The sequence below is a fragment of the Dermacentor andersoni genome, chromosome 9 (genome assembly GCF_023375885.2).
Source record: "Dermacentor andersoni chromosome 9, qqDerAnde1_hic_scaffold, whole genome shotgun sequence".
Classification (NCBI taxonomy): domain Eukaryota; kingdom Metazoa; phylum Arthropoda; class Arachnida; order Ixodida; family Ixodidae; genus Dermacentor; species Dermacentor andersoni.
Window position 1 is genome coordinate 84,480,926 of NC_092822.1, and position 21,554 is coordinate 84,502,479.

Genomic DNA, 21,554 nt, shown 5'->3' on the forward strand with positions numbered 1-21,554 from the left:
ATGGTTGCGCCTGGCGTAATCTAGTATATTGAACAAATATTTTCATTAAACGAATGCCACTAGTTCTGCTTACAAATGGTGTCCGCTTAGATAACGTCTCTTGCGCAGTGATTCGAAAAAAATCTCGTAGGCTGTCTAAAAATAAGAAAAACAAATAAAGTTCTAATAACGCTATAGCCTAGTGCTGTTCTTACGGACAATGACAGTTTTCTACCTCTACTTCTATTTCTACTTCGAACTCAATCTATTAAGCAGTGTTGTTTCTGCTGACAAGGGGCATCGAGAGCGAGCAACGCAGCCGTTTTTTTTTTTTTTCACTAATAAGCGGATGTCTTGCGCCATTCCTTGTACCTTAAGTGATTGCCGTATAAGTCACTCTGATGCGATTACAGCGATCTGTGAAGGTGCTTGAACGATATCAAGCAGCACAACTTGCTCGAGATGTTGTCAGAATTTAATATACGAGAATTACAGCTCATAATCGTTTTAATTCGTTTCATTATTTTTTTCGTTCTCCTCGCACTCGTCATAGCCGCCGGAGCGGCTGCGGCTGTTGGTAAGTACCCTAGTCGAGTGTGCTATTTGCAAATTTGCTTTAATAAATTCATCGTACGATGCTTGAGCGGACTCAGTATTTAAAAGACAAGGGCGCGTTTTCTTCTCTGTAGCACTGTTTTATGAAAAAGTTTTACACATCCACATAGTAACAGTTGTTCATTCTTTGCGAATAACCTGGATAAGACAGGACATGTTGATTTATGAAGCTTCCGACCTTGTTTAACACATTCAGCTCATTCAGAAGCGGATATCTTGCAGCGTTCCGTGTATCTTGAGATCTATGAGAGGGCTTGAAGAGTTCCAAGCAGCAAAAATTGCTGGAGATGTTCGATTGAGAAATTAATATATGCGAGAATTACCACTGATATTCGTGTTGACTTGTTTCATTATCTTTTCGTTGTCCCCGCACTCATCATTGTGGCAGCAGCGGAGGCGGCCGCCGCGGGTAAGTACCTTATTCGAATGTCCTACTTGCAAATTTCTCTATTATTAAATTATATAAACCACCCTCTACATCACTGTTTTAGGAAAAGGTTTTCTGCAGTCGCATAGCTGGTAACGGTTGTTCCTTCTTTTTACAGTAACTTAGACAAAACAGGATAGGTTGACTATATTTGATTTAGTGGAGCTTTTGACCTTGTTTTGACACTTTGGGTCTAACCCATTACCCGTTTATCAGGCGTTCTTAAAGGGAGCGTTCCTGGACCCTAATATTTGTACGTTTTAATTATCACATTGCTTTCGCAGTGCAACCATTTTAAGTTCATGTTCAAGTCAGGTTCTCTGCGGATGATTGCGTTATGATCACTACCACCGATGATCAGTTACTTCAGTACAGCCTTCCGTCTCTTGGAAATCCATCGGTTTTACGAATACAAGTACGACGGTGTAACTGACCAGAAACCTACACGTTTAAAACAGTTGCACCCTTTGGGCTTTGGCACAGAACGATAATCGTCATGTTTTGCTTGCCTATCCATTCTAGAAAACTCTGCGCTCGCTACTTTCCTGTCGAGAATGCTATGTCCCGCTGATAACGCACATGCCGTTCGTGACTGGAAGTACCGGGCAAGGCAGATGACTACTATTGTTGTGGGAGAAATCTACACACCAAAAGGTGCAACTACTTTAAGAGTGTGCGAAACCTAAACCCTTCACCACAGGCTCCCTCACAATAGCAAGCTGATTTTGCCGCGTAATACCCACGTATTACCCAATGTTGGACAAGACACTCATTCTTACATTTAGGTATTTTTCGTTGTAACTCGCATGTCGGCTCTGCTTAACTGGTTAGGCAACTATTTTCATTCTTGATGACGGCAGGACGCTCACGCCACTAACGCCAAGATCTCTAATTGGGAGAGCAATGTCCTCGCGCACCTTGCGTTATATGCCGTAGCGCTTAGATGGTGCTTGTATAATCTGGGAGAGCCCATTGTAAAACGTGTCCAAGCGTTCCCATATTTTTCGTGCCAACAAACTTAAATATATATATATATATATATATATATATATATATATATATATATACCTCATTAATCTATAGTTATATTTTTGTTCTAACCGCTGTCTGGTTGTCGCCGAACCTTGTGTAATCTGATTTCACGTATGCGCGACGTGAAAGCTTTAGAACGTTGTGGAAGGCACCACCGATTTCTCTGAAAGCTTCGATGAAGGATGTGTAAAAGCCTATGCTCTTGACGGGGACAGTATATATGTGTGTTGTGACACAGCTAATAAACATCCACGGTTTATTTAGCAGGCCGCGTGCTAAAGACGACGCTGGCCATGATGAATATATACAGATTAAGATGATGAATGGGGTGATATAGTGCTCATATATATACATATATATATATATATATATATATATATATATATATATATCTATATATATATATATATATATATATAATAAACCGTGGATGTTTATTAACTGTGTCACAACACACATATATACTGTCCACGTCAAGAGCGTAGGCTTTTATACATCGTTCATCGAAGCTTTCAGAGAAATCGGTGTTGCCTTCCACAACGTTCTACAGCTTTCACGTCGCGCATACGTGAAATCAGATTACACAAGGTTCGGCGACAACCAGACAGCGGTTAGAACCATCGATGACATTTGAGGAACTTCCGATACATGCAAGCGTGTCCTGCTTTGTGCGACAACATTTATATACATATATTAATGACATGTGTACTTGCTTATCTTTATCGGGTGACCACGTTTCACCGCCTAACAAATATTGTCGATTTCTGTCCGGTTGTCGCCGAACCTTGTGTAATCTGATTTCATGTATGCGCGACGACAATATATATATATATATATATATATATATATATATATATATATATATATATATATATATATATATATATATATATATATATATATATATACATATATATATATATACACGGTGAATACAGTCGGCGATTGTCGAAAATCTGATCAGCAGCACTTGGAATTCGACGACAAGCTGCGGCATGTATATTTCGTCTTAGAAGAGGCCACCAGAACGTGGTTTGAGAACCAGGAGTCGGCCTTGCCTACATGGGACCTATTTCGTAGCGTTTTCCAGCGGGCCTTTACGAGCGTCGTGCGCAAGAAAAGGGCCGGAGCTATGCTAGAAGCCCGAGTGCAGCTACCTAAGGAGAACGTTGCCATGTTTAAAGGAAGAACTGAGCAGTCAGTTCCACCCCGCCGATCTGGGAATGTCCGACAAGAAAGTTCGCCTACTCATGCGTGATGTAAAGGGAGAAAATTTTCGCTAGAATGATACAAAAGCCATCGAAGACCATCGAAGAGTTTCTTAGCGAATCCACCAGCATCATCGAGAAAACCTTAGAAGTGTCGAGCCACCAATTCAACCGCCAGATAATCCCAGCAAGCTGCGCCGAAGTTCCTCATATGGCACAGACGACCTACGCGAGGCCATCAGAGCGGTCGTGCGAGAGGAACTTCAGAGGATGTTTCCAAGATCCCAGCCTCAGGTTGCCTCGATCGCTGTCGTCCTGAGAGAAGATATCCAATGGCCACTGGGACTCCCCTAAGCGCAGCCGGAATCGCCACAGCACGAGCCTGAAACGATGACCTATGCCGCCGACACCCGCCATCAAATTAACACACTCCGTGCCCACGCCAGGGCGCTGTAACGACGCAGTTCTGCCGTCTGCCGTCCGCCGCCGCCACCGCCAGCTCGCCCACCCGTCGTCTAGCGAAACTACCCACGGAAGCCAGACGTCTGGCGCGCTCCTGACCACCGCCCGCTCTGCTACCACTGCGGAGAAGCGGGTCCAGTCTACCAGTGATGCCCCTACCGGTAGATCAGACTGCGAGGGTTCGCCGCTAACGCGCCGCGACCACAGCTTGGCGAGCGACCTCGCGATATCGCCGACTAACTTGCCGCTACTGAGTGGGGCCCTCGACGACCGTCGCTTTCGCCGTCACCACGCCGTTGCTTATATCGCTGCAGCGCCGAACATACGCTGGCTCCCTGTCTGCGAGCCCATATGCGGAAAACTAAAAGCAGCAACCGATGGAGGTGCAGTTCCTGTCCGTCGAACTGACGAAGATGCTCCGCCGCCGACGAAGATGCCGAAAAGACGATCTCGACGATATATCAACGAGACTCCGCCATCCCTACGAAGCCTAGAAGTCAAGAATGCGCCGGCAAAAGAAGACTTGACGACAGGACGTTCCAACCACACGTTAACACGACGCAGCCGTTATCCGACGCCAACTGCAAGGCAAGACAAAGAACCACCGACCTCGACGTCCTTATCGATGGCCATGACGTCACCGCCTTAGTGGACACAGGAGCCGACTACTCCGTGATGAGTGGACCCTTTCCCACCCAGTTAAGACCGCATGAGAGGGCCCTTAAATGGGTACCGCTGGAAGACACCTAATAACTGCGACTGGAATCTGCACGGGACCAATTACGGTTCATGACCGGACCTACCCGGCCACCTTCGTTAACCTTTACCATTTTTCACGAGACGTAATTCTCGGCATGGACTTCTTGAACGAACACGGCACAGTCATCGACGTAAAGACGAAGTCCATAACTCTGTCGGAAGATGAGGCGATGAGAGCTGCCGTAGTCACCACGCCTTGAGTGTGCTCGAAGATGAAGTGAGCGTCCGGCCTCGCTCCAGCATTTTTTTCATCGGCACCGAAACACCCGCACACGTAGAAGGCGTTGTCTAAATCGACCAGCGTCTGCTGCTCAACCGTGCAATCTGCGTCGCGAGAGGGATCGCTGGACTGCACGGTGGGAAAGCGAAAGTCATGCTGACAAACTTCAGCCAGGAGTTTAAGCACAACCACAAAGGCAAGACGATCGCGTACATCGAGGAAATTGTAGAAACCAGCAATGCGTTTGTTCTCTCGGATTCCTCCGCATCTACCCCGACGATGCGCCGGCAAAAGACCTGACGACCTGACCTGACCTGTCGCGGTGGAGCATAAGATATATGCTCATCAGAATATATCACTGTAAGCTACAAGTCCCGACGAAACACTTTGATGCCAATTGTCTATCACGCGCCCCCATTGACCCACCGCCGCAAGATGACGAGGATGACGACGTCTTCCTTGGAATAAGCACCGAAGACTTTGCTGAGCAGCAACGAGGAGGCCCGAAGCCGGAAAGCCTCGTCGAGTATTTGGAAGGGCCCACCGACATTGTCCCTAGGGCATTAGAACGAGGTTTGTCTTCGTACACGCTTCAAAACAACCTACTTGTAAAGAAGAGGATCTCACTAGCCCGGACCAATTATCTTCTTGTTGTTGCCTGAGCGGTGCGTCCCGAAGTAAATTCACGTCTCCCCATGGTTAAGCAGCAACCGCTCAGAAGTCTGCTTCGACGATAAAAAGTTTTGACATCGTCGAGCATTCGACAAACACCAGTCGCAAGGCATCCCATAACCGAAGAATGGGCTCGACCACTCGGCCGAAGCTGTTACCGAGTTTAGACGCGAGAACGTGAAGCTATAAGATAACAATTGGACAAAATGCTGGGCGACATCATCCGGCCGTCGAAAAGCCCGTGGGCATCCCCTGTTGTCTTGGTGAAGAAAAAAGGACGCAACCGTACGTTTCTACTTAAATTGTCGACTGAACAAGATCACAAAGAACGATGTATACCTCCTACTACGGATAGACGATGCATTGGATCGGCTCGGTAACGCTAAATACTTGTCGAGGGATCTCAAGTCTGGCTACTGGCAAACAGAAGTCGACGAGAGAGATCGCAAAAAGACCGCCTTCATCACGCCAGACGGCCTCTACGAGTTCAAGGGCATGCAAATCGGACTGTGCTCGGCACCTGCAACGTACCAGCGCGGCATAGACACGGTGTTAGTAGCACTGAAGTGGCTGACCTGTCTCGTTTACTTGGATGACGTCGCCGTTTCCGCCAGAAATTTTTGACGATCACCTTAGGCGGCTTGCAACAGTACTAGACGCCATCAAGTCATCAGAGCTCGCTCTGAAGCCGAAACAGTGCCGCTTCGCTTACGATAAGCTTCTGTTCTGGGCCACATCATCATAGCGTCTGGAATCTGCCCTGACCCGCAGAAGACAGCTGCCATCACAAAGTTTCAGCAGCCCATCGACAAGAAAGCAGTGCGTAGATTCCTTGGCATGTGTGCCTACTATAGGTGCTTTGTCAAGGACTTTTCAGGCATCGCTGAGCCGCTGACACATATAACTAAATGTGATGTTGAGTTAAACGCCGCAGAAATACACTTACGCCAGTACACTCGGTGCCGCCTTAGTCCAGAGAAAAGACAGGCTTGAACGGGTTATAGCTTACGCTAGCCGGTTGCTGTCAAAAGCTGAAAGCAATTATTCAACAACCGAAAAGGAATACCTCGCCAACGTTTGGGCTACAGCAAAATTTCGCCCTTAACTATATAGCAGGCCAATCAGTCATCAGCGACCGTCGCACGTTGTGTTGGATAGCGAATTTAAGGGACCTTTCGGGATGACTGTCGCGGTGGAGCATAACATATGATATGCTCATAAGAATATATCACTGTAAGCTACAAGTCCGGAGGAAAACACTCTGATGCCAACTGTCTATCACGCGCCCCCATTGACCCGCCGCCGCAAGATGACGAGGATGGCGACGTCTTCCTTGGAATAAGCACCGAAGACTTTGCTGAGCAGCAACGAGGAGACCCGAAGCCGGAAAGCCTCGTCGAGTATTTGGAAGGGCCCACCGACATCGTCCCTAGGGCATCAAAGCGAGGTTTGTCTTCGTACACGCTTCAAAACAACTTACTTGTAAAGAAGGGGATCTCACCAGTCCGGACCAATTACATTCTTGTTGTTCCCTGAGCGGTGGGTCCCGAAGTACTGCACGCCTTACATGATGATCCGGACGCTGGGCACCTGGGATTTTCCCGGATACTATCGAGGATACAAATAAATTATTATTGGCCGCGCCTGAGCGCTGACGTCACCCATTACGTAAAACATGCCGAGACTCTCAGCGACGCAAGCCACCGCTGACAAGGCCGGCAAGATTTCTACAGCCCACCGAGCCTCCTTATCGCCCACTTCAGCAGATAAGGATGGACTTGTTGCGACCCTTTCAGACTTCAACAACCAGAAATAAATGGATCATCGTGGCGACGGACCTCACCTGCTTCGCTGAAGCGAAAGCTCTGCCGGAAGGTAGCGCAAACGAAGTGTCGAAATTCTTTGTCGAGAATATCCTGCTGCGGCATGGCGCCCCAGAAATGCTCATCACCGATAGAACGGCTCACATACAGAGCGAAGCGCACCCGAGCCATTCTGCAGTATAGTCAGACAAGCCACAGGAGAACTGCCAGCACCTACAGACGGATGGTCATACGGAGCGCCTGAATAAGACCCTGGCTGACATGCTGGCAATGTACGTCGACGTCGAGCACAAGACCTGGGGTGCCATCCTGCCGTACGTTAACTGCGCTTACAATACGGCGGTGCATGAAACAACACAGATCATGCCGTTCAATCTCGTTTACGGCAGAAACTCTCCGACGACGCTCGACGCCATGCTGCCGCACGTCACCGACTAAGAGAATCTTGACGTCGCCACCTAGCTCCAGTGCGCCGAAGAAGCCCGACAGCTCGCGCGCCTACGGATCAAGAACCAGCAGCGTACCGACAGCCGACACTACAGCCTCCGACGACGCCACGTCGTGTACCAGCCCGGCGACTGCGTTTTGGTTTGTGCTCCGATTCGCCGACGAGGACTCAGTGAGAAACTATTGCGACGCTATTTCGGCCCCTACAAGATCGTCCGAAGTATTGGCGCACTGGACAATGTGGTCGTGCCAGACGGCATTTCGCATTAAACGCGGTGCCGCACACGATCTGACGTGGTCCACGTGGTGCATGTGAAGCCGTTTTACGCACGCTGACGAACTTCCTCATTTGGTTGTTTCTTTGCCACGGGTGTTTTTATTCCTTCGTTTGTTTGCAGCGTAGGCTCGATGCATTTTGAGAGGGGGGGTATTGACACGTGTACTTGCTCATCTTTATCTTGTGACTACGTTTCACGGCCTAAGAAATGTTGTCCCAGAGCGCAGAGCGCGCCCGCATGTATCGGAAGTTTCTCGAATGTTATCGATAGTTCTATCCGCTGTCCTTTGTCGCCGAACCTTGTGTAATATGATTTCATGTGTGCGCGACGCGAATAGTGTTGAACTTTCCGGAAGACACACGGGCACCAGCAACTACTCGGGAGCCTTTGATTGCGGATGTATAAAAGCCGAGGCGCTTGACTCCCTGATTAGGTTGTCGACGAGCGCCGACTGTGTTCGCCACTGTTGTTGTGCTTTGGGTGTAACTTGGTTTTGAGGGCACAGGTTCGCCCAATAAAACTAAAGTTTCGCCATTCAGTTTTCTTTCAGTCACTACTGCTTGGCAATATATATATATATATTTCACGTCAGCCCTACTCTGGCATCGTTGTGGATGTTGTTTACGGACATGTTAGTTGTAACGGGTTGGCGGCGGTCACCTAACCAGCTTGAGCTAAGGAGGCGTTTGTGGGAGTCCGCTGTCTTCACGCCACACCGTCAGCGTCGTCTTATCGACTGTGTTGCATGACTGTATCTGATTACTCCGTGCCAAAATAACTATGTCGAATTATTTGCTTCTTCGCCGCTAGAAGCTTGCGCTTAAGGTAAAAATACCCATAGGGATTTTTACAGGGGTGAGCAACAAGTCACATCAATGAGCACTTCTAAAACATTCAATAGATGAGTACATAATGATGGGAGACTATTCAAGAATAGCAATAGTACATTCATACATAATAATACACACAACGAAACCAATGTATATCAACCAGCAGGAAAACCAGAGAAAAAAAAAATGCAGGGTAGAAGGCACCATTCAAATACAATATGCACAGAACAAGAAGTGTAGGCAAGTGCTTTCCTATCACAAACTGAATCGGGATGGATTGCATGGCGAAAGCAATTTCGTTACTTATATTGACAAATTTTAGGCTCATGCAGCATGCTCAATTAAATCCATAAACTTTGCAAGTGTTGGCTGCTGTTTTGCGACTACTTCCAGTGCATTCCATTCACGAATCGAGCGTGGGAAGAAAGAATGACGAAACGTATTAATAATTAACGGATATTCTACAAGTTCCCATGCATGATCTATGCAACAGGTGGTATACAAATTTGAGCCGAAAAAGCTTTGCCCGACTTTCAAGGGTAGCTAGACCAGCACGCTGTAACAGAGCAGTAAGTGAATCAAGCCGTCCGTATCCGTTGAAGATAAAACGCACCGCTTTCCGCTGCGCCCTTTCCAAAATGGCGATATTGTTCGCAGTGTGAGGGAACCAGACAGTACTGGCGTATTCTAAGACTGGGCGGACAAAAGTGACGTATGCAAGAAGCTTTGCTTCATGTGTAGAATATGACAAGGCCCGTTTAATGAGCAGTTTAATGCTTTGACACTTGACGCAAGTGCTCTGTCCAGCTGAGATTAGACGATATTATGAGACCTAGATATTTATACTGGTTTGCACTTCGAAGTGTGACGTGGTTAGAGTGGTAAGGAAAATCAAGCTTAGACGCTTTATTTGTAATGGACATGAATACGGTTTTATCGAAGTTTTGCCAATCTACGCTCCATTGAGCTATTTTATTAAAGGCATTATATAATTTCACCTGGTCATCGCGATGTCGTACTTCATTGTAGAGCATGTAGTCATCAGCAGAGAGCCTGAGTTTCACATCAGCATAGTTAGTTATACAGATCCCTGGTGAACGCCTGATAACGCTGGAGCAAGGCCGGAGGAGTGAGAGCCGTACTGTACAAACTGGTAGCGGCCAGTTAATTAGTAATCCATCGGTAAATTGGGCCGTCACCTAATATGTAATTAAGTTTAAGGAGTAGTTTAGTGAGCCAGACGCGGTCAAAAAGCCTTCGAGAAGTCGAGAAAAATGACGTCAGTTTGAAGGGCCAGGCGATGCAGTGTTTCGACAAGCTGTGTATAACAGGGGATAATTCAAATCTAAAGCCATGCCGAATCATGTGGAGGATATTGTTCGACTCAATAAATCTTATTAAAAAAATTTAATACAATGTACTCCAGAATTTTGCTGGAAGTGCAAGTGATAGAAATAGGCCGGTAATTAGGAGTAATTAGAAGTAATTTTTGCAATTCTCCATACAGCAGGAAGGCAACAGTCTTTCAAATATTTGGAATTTATGAGATAAAGATATTTGCTGACTGGCTCTGCGTACCGTTTCAAAAAGCTGTTGGGAATTGCGTCTGGACCGCTACTTTTCTTTTCATTGATGCCTTATAGGAGTGAAAGGATACCTGCCTCTGATAAATTAGGCGTGCCTAGCAATCGATTATCCCGATTGTAAAAGGAAGGATTCATTTTCGCAGTACCATTATCAGTTGTGAAAACCGAACAAAAATAGTCGTTAAAATCACTAGCTCTAGCCTGATCTAGCGCATCTGGTGAAGCGGATATTCAGAACATTGCCAGGCCAAGCCTATAATACCATTCAGGTCTCCACTACTACTACTATTGCTTCCATAGAATAAGTGTCGTTACTAAAAGAGGAAAAATATATTGCATCATCTTGTTTCGAGTAAACTGAGCGGGCAATTAAGATAAAGGATTAATGTGTATTCGCTATAAAAGCAGTCGAATAATGTAAACTACGGCAGCACAGCAGTTCTTGCGATTGTGACATCTGCGCCTTTGAAAGATGTCTTGAAACCACCAGTAATAAAGTACCTCTGAAACGTTTCTGCCTCCTTGCTCTCATTATAGGCGGCCAAGATGCGCTGCTTGTTCTTTGGTCAAACAATAAATCGTAGCATCGAAATATCCCATCTCGCGAACACTGACCGACTGAAAAATAATAAATCAAAATAGCATGCAAACTAGAATTAGTCCTCAAATTCCCGTTAACCTGAATGTTGCAAAATGGGCAGCGCATAACTTGGTTTCTCCGACCAATATTTAGCAGCAACCTGAAAACTAGCAATACTAAAGAAACTCCTGAAAAATTTTTGTCTTCTTGCTTTTTCCTTCGTCTGCTTTCATTACAGGCGCCAAGGAGCCAGTCCGTGAGTACCTTGGTCAAACAAATCGCGGCTTTAAAAATAATCTCCCGAAGATGAAAGGACAGAGGAATTATCAATCAGAATAGCACGTGATCGGCACCCTAGAATACATGCTAAAAGCTCCGCTAGCCAGAATGTTGTAAACTGGGCGATGCACAACTTTCCATTTCCCAACTAAATTTAGGAGGAGCCTAACAACCGTAATGACTAAAAGGAAGAAGAGAAAGAGAAGAGGCAAAGAGAAAAAGACGAGTGATAACAGGAGGAAGAGTAGGTTTTCGCCGATCACCTCTTAAGAGAGCTTAAATGACCCTGTAATTTTCGCCTTCTTGCCTTTGTAGCTTTCAGTACAGGCGGCCAAAAAGCAGCCCATGAGTGGCTTGGTGAAACGAACCATGGGATTGAAAATCCAATCCACCAAACACTGAAGCGCAGAAAAATATTCAGTCACACTAGCCCGTGAACAGCACCTAAAAGTTCTACTTAAGTGAAAATTTTAATTGAGCAACGCATAACATATTTCTTCCACCTATAATTAGGAGCAGCCTAAAGAAGAGCAATACCACAGGGAATCCCACTGCAAAGTTATGCCTTCTTGCTTTTGTTTCATTACAGGCGGCGAAGCAGGAGCTCGTGAGTACATTGGGCAAACAAAACCATTGCATTTAAAATACAATCTCCCAAATATTGAGCGACAGAAGAATGATAAATCAGAATAGCACGCGAGCAGTACCCTAGAGTACGTGCTAAAAGCCCCGTTAGCCAGAATATTGTAAACTGGGCGTAGCACAACTTTCTTTTTCCCAGCCATATTAAGGAGGAGCATAAAAACTAGAGAAAATGCCAGTGAAACATTTTTCCTTCTCGCTTCTGTTTTCCTGATTTCACTACAGGCGGCCACGAAGTCATTGGCTTGCTGAAATAAACCATGGCGTTGAAAATCTAATCTGCCAAATATTGAAGGGAACGCGAAAATCAACCTAGAATAAGCGCTAAAGTGTCGGTTAACCAGGACCTTGTAAACCGGGCAACGCATACCTTTTTTATGCCGCCTATATTTATGAGCAGCGAGCAGCCTGAAAAACAGCAATAGTAAAGAAAATCCCACTGAAACTTTTTCGCCTTGTTTTTCTTTTCTTGCTTTTATTACAGGCCGCGAAGAGGCTGGCGGTGAGTACCTTGGTCAAACACCAAGAACCATGACTTTGAAAGTACGAGTTCCTGAAGTATGAAGGACAGAACACTAATTCAGCGTAGCACGCGAACCGGGTCTTTGAGCCAGACCAAGAATCATGACGAGTTCCCGAAGTATGAAGGACAGAACACTAATTCAGCGTAGCCCTAGACCAAGAACCATGACTTTGAAAGTACGAGTTCCCGAAGTATGAAGGACAGAACACTAATTCAGCGTAGCACGCGAACCGGGTCCTAGAATATGCGCTAAAAGCCCCATTAGCGAGAATATTGTAAACTGGGGGACGCGTAATTTATCAGTTTCGCCTTCTTTTTTTCCTGCTTTCATTACAGGCCCTCGGGAAGCCGCCCGTGAGTACCTTCGTCAAACAAACCATGCCATTGAACATGAATCTTTCGAATATTGAAGGACAGAAAAATAAATTACAAAGCCTTCCCTACCGGATAATGGGGTTAAGAGAAGCTTGTCCTGCATGCAACTGACCTTCGTCGCGCTTGAGTAACCCGCAAGTAAAGGTGCCGGGTTGCTTCGGCTTCCCGCTCCCTCATCGCGGGATCTTCTCCTTGCTGTAGGATTGCCTGGGCTCGGCCGGCACTAAAGACACGTTTATAGCCCGTCGTTATCGGTGTGCGGACGAGCGTCGGTATACTTCGGGCGCGTCGGAGCGCATTGGCCGCGTCCGTTTACGTTCGTGGGGCCAGCGCGTCGCAATATCGGTCGACCTATAGACGCTGCTGTGCTATCGCCAACGTGACGTAACGTCTGCGCGCTTTCACGTTACGTACACAGACGAAGCCGGTGCTGCGTGCGCGAAACCCTTTTCTGCCCTTTCCCTCCTCGGCGGAAGCGAAACGGCTCCGATTGGCTGCGCGTGTGGCGTGAGAGCGTGCCTATGCAACTGGAATGCTTGCTCACGCTCCGGCGCTGGAGCAGCTGTCGACTCGTGAAAACTGCTCTGCTCTGGGAGCATCCGGGTTTTTGTGTGACCAGACCGCCACGGAATGCAAGCTTCGCTTGAAAAACTTCGCTGACGCTTAGGCTTCGCCTTTAAGAGTGAAACGCGATAATTTCAACGATCCCGGACTTGTCAGATTTCGGCAGGACGCAGGTGAGAGCGATGGTCTTGTTGTAAAGTACCGAGCCAACCGCGCCACCCAAAAAAGCGGTTTCTGTTCGAGTTTCAACGTAACAGACGTGTGATCAGGTCCTAAATTCCCGATATTTATGCGCATTTGACTTTGAGGAACTTTTGCTTTGAGGTTCATTAACGCCTCCGCGCCATGCGGAGGGCCTGCGTGGTTGCGCTTCAGAATGACTTTTCACCAAGTGACGTCCGACGCTGACATAAGATATATTGCGGTAGGGGGCCCTTAACAATAGCGCGGTAAGAAAAAACAGCATAGCACGTGAACGGGAGGTCCCGTTAACCTGAGTGCTAACCTTTTTTACTCATATCTACGTTTAGAGTATCCTGGTTTTGAATATCATCAGAAGCCAAGAAACACTGACACCAAGAACATAAGGAAAATTACCTGTGTTTACTAAATGAAAAGAAAGGAAACGATAAATTAATGGAAATGAAAATGCATGAAGATACAACTTGCCGCAGGTGGAGAACGATCCCACAACCTTCGCATTACGCGTGCAATGTTTTACCAATAGAGCTACCGCGGCGTGGTTTCCCGCGCCGTGTTAGCCCGCGCCACCACTCACAAACCTTGGAGGCGGATGTGGAACATCCTTTCGGCCGCAGGCGTCAGGAAAACGTGATATTTTTAGGTAAAGGCAAGTGGTCATTAAACCCACACATGCCACCTGAAGGCATCAATGTTCCTGGATTCGAGACCCTCGTACTGTAATAAACGATTTTCATTAAACGTATCATGAGAAGCAAACAAAGATACTAAGGGAAGCGTAGAAACTAAGGAAAGCATAGAAACTAAGGAAAGCATAGAAATTACTTGTACATACTAATTGAAATGATAAATTAATGCCAATAAAAATGGATGAAAAACAACTTGGCGGAGGTGGGCAACGATCCCACGTCTTCGCATCACGCGTGCGATGGTCTACCCTATTTAGCTACCACGGCGCGGTTTCCTACTAGAACTAACTGTGGGAGTGTTAGCAAGCGCCACCACTCACAAATCTTGGCGGCGGATGTGGAACATCCTTCCTGCCGCAGGCCTCACAACTACATGATCTTTCTGGGTGAAGGCAACTGGTCAGTAAACCCGCACATGCTACCTGAAGGCATCAATGTTGGGACTTTCGTTCTGTAAGAACGAGAAGAAAGGCGGTTAACCGAGGGGCCCGATTTCTATTAATCATATCATGAAACGCCAACAAAGACCCTAAGGCAAACATACGGGAAATTACTTGTACTTACGAATTCAATTAAAGAAATGATATATAATGGCAACGAAAATAGCATCATCGCTTGATAACTCATGATAACTTGATACTTTGTTCCATACATAACAGTGAACGCTGAGGAGGCTAGAGGGACGTCTTGCAGTAGCTTCGTTCGCGCTGGGATACAGTTCGATGTTTTTTGACTGCAATTGTCAGCAACTAGCTTTGTATAGGCTCAGTAATAGAATGAAACAAGCTTTAATCCTTAGAAAGAAACACACACACAGTAGTATACGGCTGGTAAGACGTTGTTCTGGATCAAATTTATTTTTGTTGTTCCCTTCCGGTTTTTTTTAAATTGCAACCCGTCGCGAGGAGCCTTACGTGCATGCTCGCGCCAGCGAACGGTGGTTGGCGCGCAAAGTGGTAACTTTTCTTGGCCGAACAACTTGCGTAGCTTCCACAGCGTTGACTGCTATGTAGGGAACGGAGTATAGACATCCGTTCGTTGTCTTACGCATTTTCAATATGTTCTCGACCGGCCTCTACAGGTGCCAACGTGTACGACACACTCTCTGCCGGCAAGAAATTTCTTCAGTTTCACGACTAGGCGCTGCCTTATCACCTAATTCTAACCACGTTATTAAAGCTACACAAACGAGGTGCTGCCATCAGCTTTTAACCGCGTACTCTTTGACCGTAGTCATAGCCTTTAGTCCACGCAAGAATTTATGGTTCTGCTTAAAGTCGCTAGAAGCCTCGAGCATCTCTGACGGAATTCTGGTGGCTCCTTGTCCGTAATTAGTTGTGTGTACCCAACGCCCTTATTTCTCCTGTTTCAATTCGTGCATCTATCTTTTTTCGGTTTACGTGGACAGCGCATTGAGTTTGTTTGGTGTATCCGTGAGCACCCCTGTGAAATCGGCGCGCTTTCTCCGTGCGCTGATATTATTGTCGTTTCTTTTTTTCTTTCAAAGGATGTGCTGCAGCCCCAGCGCCAGGGAAGTAAGTATCATGTGCCTCACGTATAAGTAAAATCCTTGCAATACGTGCAATATTGCACCAGTCACATTGGACGTTCCATATGACATATAATATGGGATACAGTGAATTAGGTCCAGGAGGTGCACGGGTTTAGTTCACACTATATTTTTGATCTGTCTGGATAGAGCACCACTGCTTCGGACATGATGTAGTATGTTTTCTAGAAAGAATAGATTTATGTGCAAGTTATTGAAGGATGGAGCTATGTATATGTGAATCGCTGTGGATGGACCAAAGTTTCGAAGGATTCCCAAAGTGTCCTAGGATAGGAATAACATTTTTAATGCTGGCAACCAACGGTTTAATGCGTTGTGACGTTGTGTAAACCTGGGGTTATGCCCTACTCTGCACTACCCCAGTTTGGCCCGTTTGTGGTGGGCCGTCAGGTTTGTGCTTTTCGGGTGCACCCCGGGCCTGCTCGACGGCCAATAGTTAAGTGAAGTGTGAAGTGTGAAGGATTACGCGTGAGCTTGTCAGCTAGATCAAACCTGTTTTTGACTTTCAATGTTAGAGTGCGACCAGTAAAATTGCTTCAGCTCTGCTTAGAGTCGCCGATTCTCACCTGATTTACTCACCAGCGTTAGAGGGGGTGGGGGGAGGGAATGTGCTTTTCTATCCCAGGTTTATTCATTTATAAACTCGTTATAAACTCGTATTCGTTTGTAAAATTGGTTATAAACAAGTAGTATTTATTGACTCAATGTTCGTAAGGCTGAAGGGCAGACAAATATTTTTTTTTTGCGGTAAACCGTTATACAGTACCCAACACAGCGATGCGCCCACGATGCAGTTATAGGATGATGTGCAAATGGCCGAACGTGACCAGATATTTCAGCGTGGTGGGGACACCCACCGGTGGCAGCCTTAACGTGGTGGCCATCGCCAGGGAGCAGCACTGTTTCTCCCCGTTTCGGTGATGCGGCACTTCTTTCGAGCAGTAATTCTGGCGTTTCGTTTCAGCTTTATTGTTGAAAAGCTCCCTTACATAAGGTCGTCGCACTCTAGCGCGAAATTTTGTATGGCGGCTGTTCTGTAGCCGCTGTTTGAAACTAGACTTTTTACGTGGTTAAAGATATCGTTCCAGTTGGCGTAACTGTGACAACGACGCTCCAGAAATAAAGTAGCTTCTTGGCGTCGCATGGCACTGCAGGCTTTCCTAGCTGTTCTCTTTTAATTAATCAAGGGATTGCGCGTCTTGTGTAGCAGAGCCTGGCAGCTGTCTGATAGCGTCACCAGATGTATATTTTCACACTTGGTTGACGGCGCTCTCCAGGTAATCATTTCCGAGTCCAGATGGAAAATTCTTTCTTTTTTTTTTGGCAATGCTCAGTAGATAAATTTTCTGCTCTCTCTGACGTGGGGTAATTGTGAGCAGCTGAAAACTTTCAGTCGTTATTAGCTATACAACGCAACTAAACAAATTTTCATTATTTCGAACGAAACTAGCGATATGGTGTACTGGGTTTTTGGCTCTCGCACTTGCTCTCATACTTAGGCTCAACTTTTTGGATTGTTTGGTGGTTTTCGCAAGCACACACTAAATATGTAATCGGGTTTTGTTTCAATAAGAATGCGTGTGAGTCGAGATAGTGCTAATAGGTCTTATATAAATTGAAACCATTGTTATGTATGGTCTACCCATTCTAGCGGGCAGACAAACGCACCGCCTGCACGGTCCAGGCTGGGCGGACGGAAGGCAGGCAGTACGATAGGGTGACATGCCTAAACATGGTAGCATTCATAAGAGCTAGGCGATACACGCCGTCTGCTGTGACGTATACGATGCTAGCGCTACCTGAAACACGAACCCGAATAGGAAGCAGCAGAGCCAGAAGACTGCGGCCTGCCCTTTCTCACAAGAGGGCTATGAAAAATTTAGGAATGAGAAAAATGTCCACTCATTTCTGACGCTTTTTCAGCCGAAAGAGATACGAAGAATGCCGGCTTCTCGTTGAACTGGTCTGAGAACCCAGTTCTCATTCATGCTAGAGGTTGTTCTTGTTCAGTAACTTCGTGCTGGCAGTACAGATGGTCCAAAAGCGGCGCACGCAGTTATTACTTTGTGTACGAATTGTATATCCGGTCGTCTGACAGTTGCATTAAGTCCAACTCGTCCCATTACTTTGCGTACAAATTTTATATCCGGTCGTCTGACAGTTGCATTAAGTCCAACTCGTCCCAGTTTCGTCCTACTCTGTATCTATTCCAAAGCTCTTCCAAATTCTTACGTCACTCCTGCCCTTGATGATATGTTGATACATTTTGGTAATATATCGGAAATGTATCGGTAAAAATAAATATGTGGCACGTACAGTCACACTCTGTAAACTCGGTTCTACTTCGTACTAGCCCGCATGTGCTTCTATTTGCACCGCAAAAATGATATACAGGCGGCAAAAATCTAGGTGCCAATTGCAGTTCTGTAAATTTGTGTTGCCTGAAATTGCAAGGTATATTCACTTGAAACAGAATCTAAGATTGATATACAGGAGTTTTGCAATCGGACCTTCAAACATTCTGTAACAATGCACTGTTTTCGTAATTTAAAGCTACTGTCTAATGCTCAGATTATAGCTTTTGATTGTGTTGTGAATGGGAAGGTTGTATACCGCATTGGCGGAGGCGATCATGCTTTTATCCCATAAAAGTAATTAGGTCGTAAAATTGGTATGTGAAGTCGCTTGACGAATTAAACGTCAACCAATCACTGTAGCTCAATGCAACGGAGAACTGCTTCTTCTACTTTGTTGTAGCGAAAGCTGAGCGATAGGGACACAGAAAGGCACAATCGACACAAAGCGCGGTGTGTTTCTCGAATGAGCATCTCTGTGTCCCTGTTGTTCATATTGTTAAGTGTGGAGAGACACACGAAAGAGGCCATTTACAGGCCATTTACAGTGGAACCAGACAGCCAAGCCGACACTCGCTCGCGCCAAGGGCACAGACCAACTTCATCGTCGTTCTCGCGGCGATAGGCGGTGAAGAGAAGCGACCGGGTTGGGGCGAACGAGATTGATGGCGTCGAGGTGAGGGTGAGCGGCTGTAGCAAAGGTTCGGAGCAGGAGCATCAGCAGCAGTCGGTTTATGACGGATGGTATAGGGAACAGAAGGTCCAAAGGTGCGGGAATACGCGGCGGTGTATGTCCGAGGAGGTGGTGGCCATCGGTTGCGGCATTGATGAGCGACGTGGCCGATGCGACAGCTGTGGAAGCAGATCGGCCTGTCATCAGGGGTACGCCATTCGTACGGGTTGCGGCGAGATGTGGCAGAAAAGGACTGGCGGGGACAAGGAGGGCCGCTAGAGAACTGGGAAACGCTGGGTTGAGACGTGGAAAACACGTTTCACGTCTCATGTTCAGACCCATGTTCTCAAATTCCTGTCGTACAACGGCCTGAATCATCGCAATCGTGGTTGCTGGTGGATCGAGAAGCCTCGCGGCGAAAGCTGGCGAACAGGCGGCCTCGATTTCGCGGCGAATAATACGTGTTACGTCGTCACAGGTGGTGGTCTGACGCGGTGGACCCTCGCATGTCGACGTAGAAGCAGTTTTGGGTAGCCGCATGATGTGGTGTCATATACGGCGGCTCTTAGCTTGTTCAAAGCGACGGCATTCTTTTATGATGGCGTCGATAGTCGAGACGTTGCCGAAATCAGGCAAATTGGGAGCGTCGTCGGCGATCCCCTTTAGCCATGTGCCACTTTATCTGCTTCGGACATATCGTCAGCTTTGCGGCATAGAGCCAAGACGTCGAGGATTTATGAAACGTACGGCTCTGTAGATGACGCAAGAGCCTTTCTCGCGGCAACCTAGCGCCCAGTGAGGTCGCTGAACATTAGCCTTTCTTTGAAACTGTCCCAGCTGGTTATCTCGTTGTGATGCGTTTGGTGCCACATGCGTGGGGTGCCGCCGAGACAAAAGATGACATTGGCGAGTACAATCGTTGGGCCCGACCTGTTATTAGCACTGGCACGTTCATAAAGCTTGATCCATTCGTCAACATCCTGTCCCTCCAGGCCAGAGAACACACCAGGGTCGCGATGTGGGGCAACCGTTACGATTGGAGCAGTCAGACAAGCCGAAGCCATTGCAGAGGCGGCCTCGTCACCGGGAGGCATGGTGACAAGCTCGATGTGCCGACCACTTCGAAGATCCATGGCAAGGACGGGGATCGCTAACCTCCACCAAAATGTTACGCGTGGAAAGACACAGACGAACGAGGCTATTTAGAGCCTATTTACACTGGAGCCAGAGAGCCAGGCCGACAGTTGCTCGCGCCAAGGGCACAGACCAACTTCATCGTCGTTCTCACGGCGGCTCGTCTCTTGAGCATCACTCGATGATATCATAGTAATATTGCGCTACAATGTGTTAAAAGAGGCCATACCAACAAGCCCATGTGGCCATCCTCATCTTAAACTGGCAAAGAGAATACTTCGCGTATCTGATACGCTTCTGCTAGCTTTTCTTTGTGTCAAGAATAATTGCATACATATTGCCAGTTGGCGAGAGTTGAATAGCGACACTGCCTTCGTGCAGCGTCACTTCGTGCGGCGTCACAAGGCGACCCGGAGTCGTGACCCCATTGTCAGCATTCTTTACCACGACGTAGCCCTGCAACAATGTGCGTTTTTTACTGTCGCACAGACAGCGTAGATTGCGCCTTTAGAAAGCACCTGGTATTTGAGATGACCAAGAAAAATATAACTTATGGGACAGATTAATGTCGATGATTGCTATTAGTCATAATCCCGATGCGCTCTGTTTCTTATTTCTACAGGCATGTAATTGCCATCGCGTCTAGTAATGAGTCTTGCCCGCACATAGTTTAGAGAGCAGGCTACACAGACAAAAAAGTATTGTTTTAAAAACTTCTTGCTGGCTTTGCAAATGAAACCACTTCAACTCGAATCTTGTGCCGTCAACTGCGGGAAAAAATAGATCCTTGATAAACGGTGCAATCCCTTCAATAAATAGCGGTTTTATGGAATAAATCTTAGGAGTAACTGAAATACCGATGTATTTAGTCGCAATCTTTGGATACAAATCTCAAAACTTTGTTTCACTCCTTCTCTTGGTAACATAGATGAATTGGAATTCGTTCATTGCAGGAAGATACGCCTTGCAATGTCACGGGCTACCATTCTTAAACTACATTATGCCACTTAGTTCAATTAGCTAAAACACCTAATACCTTGCTTATTCATTTGTGTATCTCACTTTACCGTAGAAGTAGGGTTTTCCTGTTCTAGTAGTCCAAGCCGTGTATTAGGGTTAGCTTACCTGCCACTAACAAAGTTTCTGGAAATCGCCCCTCCCCCCCCCCCCCCCCTTTAATGCTGTGTAGTTCCCGTTTGTTCCCTTCCATCTTTCAAAATAACGGCGGTGTTGGTTTCACAATACGAAGTTAAAAACGAGCTTCGTACCTTCAGTGGCCCTCGCACACTAAATCTGAAGTACTTTATGCATTTTTCAGATGTACTACGTGTTAAGCAGGCCGAATCTTATTGCTAGCAGAAAGCATTCTACACGATGCAGATAGCGCAGGGAGATTACCGGCTCCGATTTCCAAGACACACGTTGCTCATCGAAGAACTTTATTCAATACGAGTCAAATATTTTTTACCAATAAACCCTGGATACGGATTTGTCTGCAAGCCCTATAGCGGCACTGACAACTCAAATCTGGTATTTTTTCACGGAGTGAAGCTTCACCGTCAGTTTCTACAATTACGTTCCAGTTCATGTCCTCAATATTAGCGCGGTGCTCTATTTGAGTCACATATGTTC

At 46.5% G+C, this 21,554-nt stretch overlaps 2 long non-coding RNA genes across 2 annotated transcripts in view; one reads left to right on the forward strand and one right to left on the reverse strand.

Annotated features, from left to right (window-relative positions):
* The window catches only part of LOC129384120 (uncharacterized), a 269,966-nt gene that overhangs the window by 140,687 nt on the left and 107,725 nt on the right, over positions 1-21,554 (reverse strand). The window lies entirely within an intron of this gene.
* Positions 982-21,554, forward strand: part of LOC140213223 (uncharacterized) — a 28,978-nt gene continuing 8,405 nt past the window's right edge. The window contains exons 1-4 of the long non-coding RNA XR_011890167.1: positions 982-1,003; positions 11,157-11,174; positions 12,324-12,341; positions 15,699-15,726. This is a non-coding gene — a long non-coding RNA (uncharacterized lncRNA). The remainder of the gene's footprint in view (positions 1,004-11,156; positions 11,175-12,323; positions 12,342-15,698; positions 15,727-21,554) is intronic.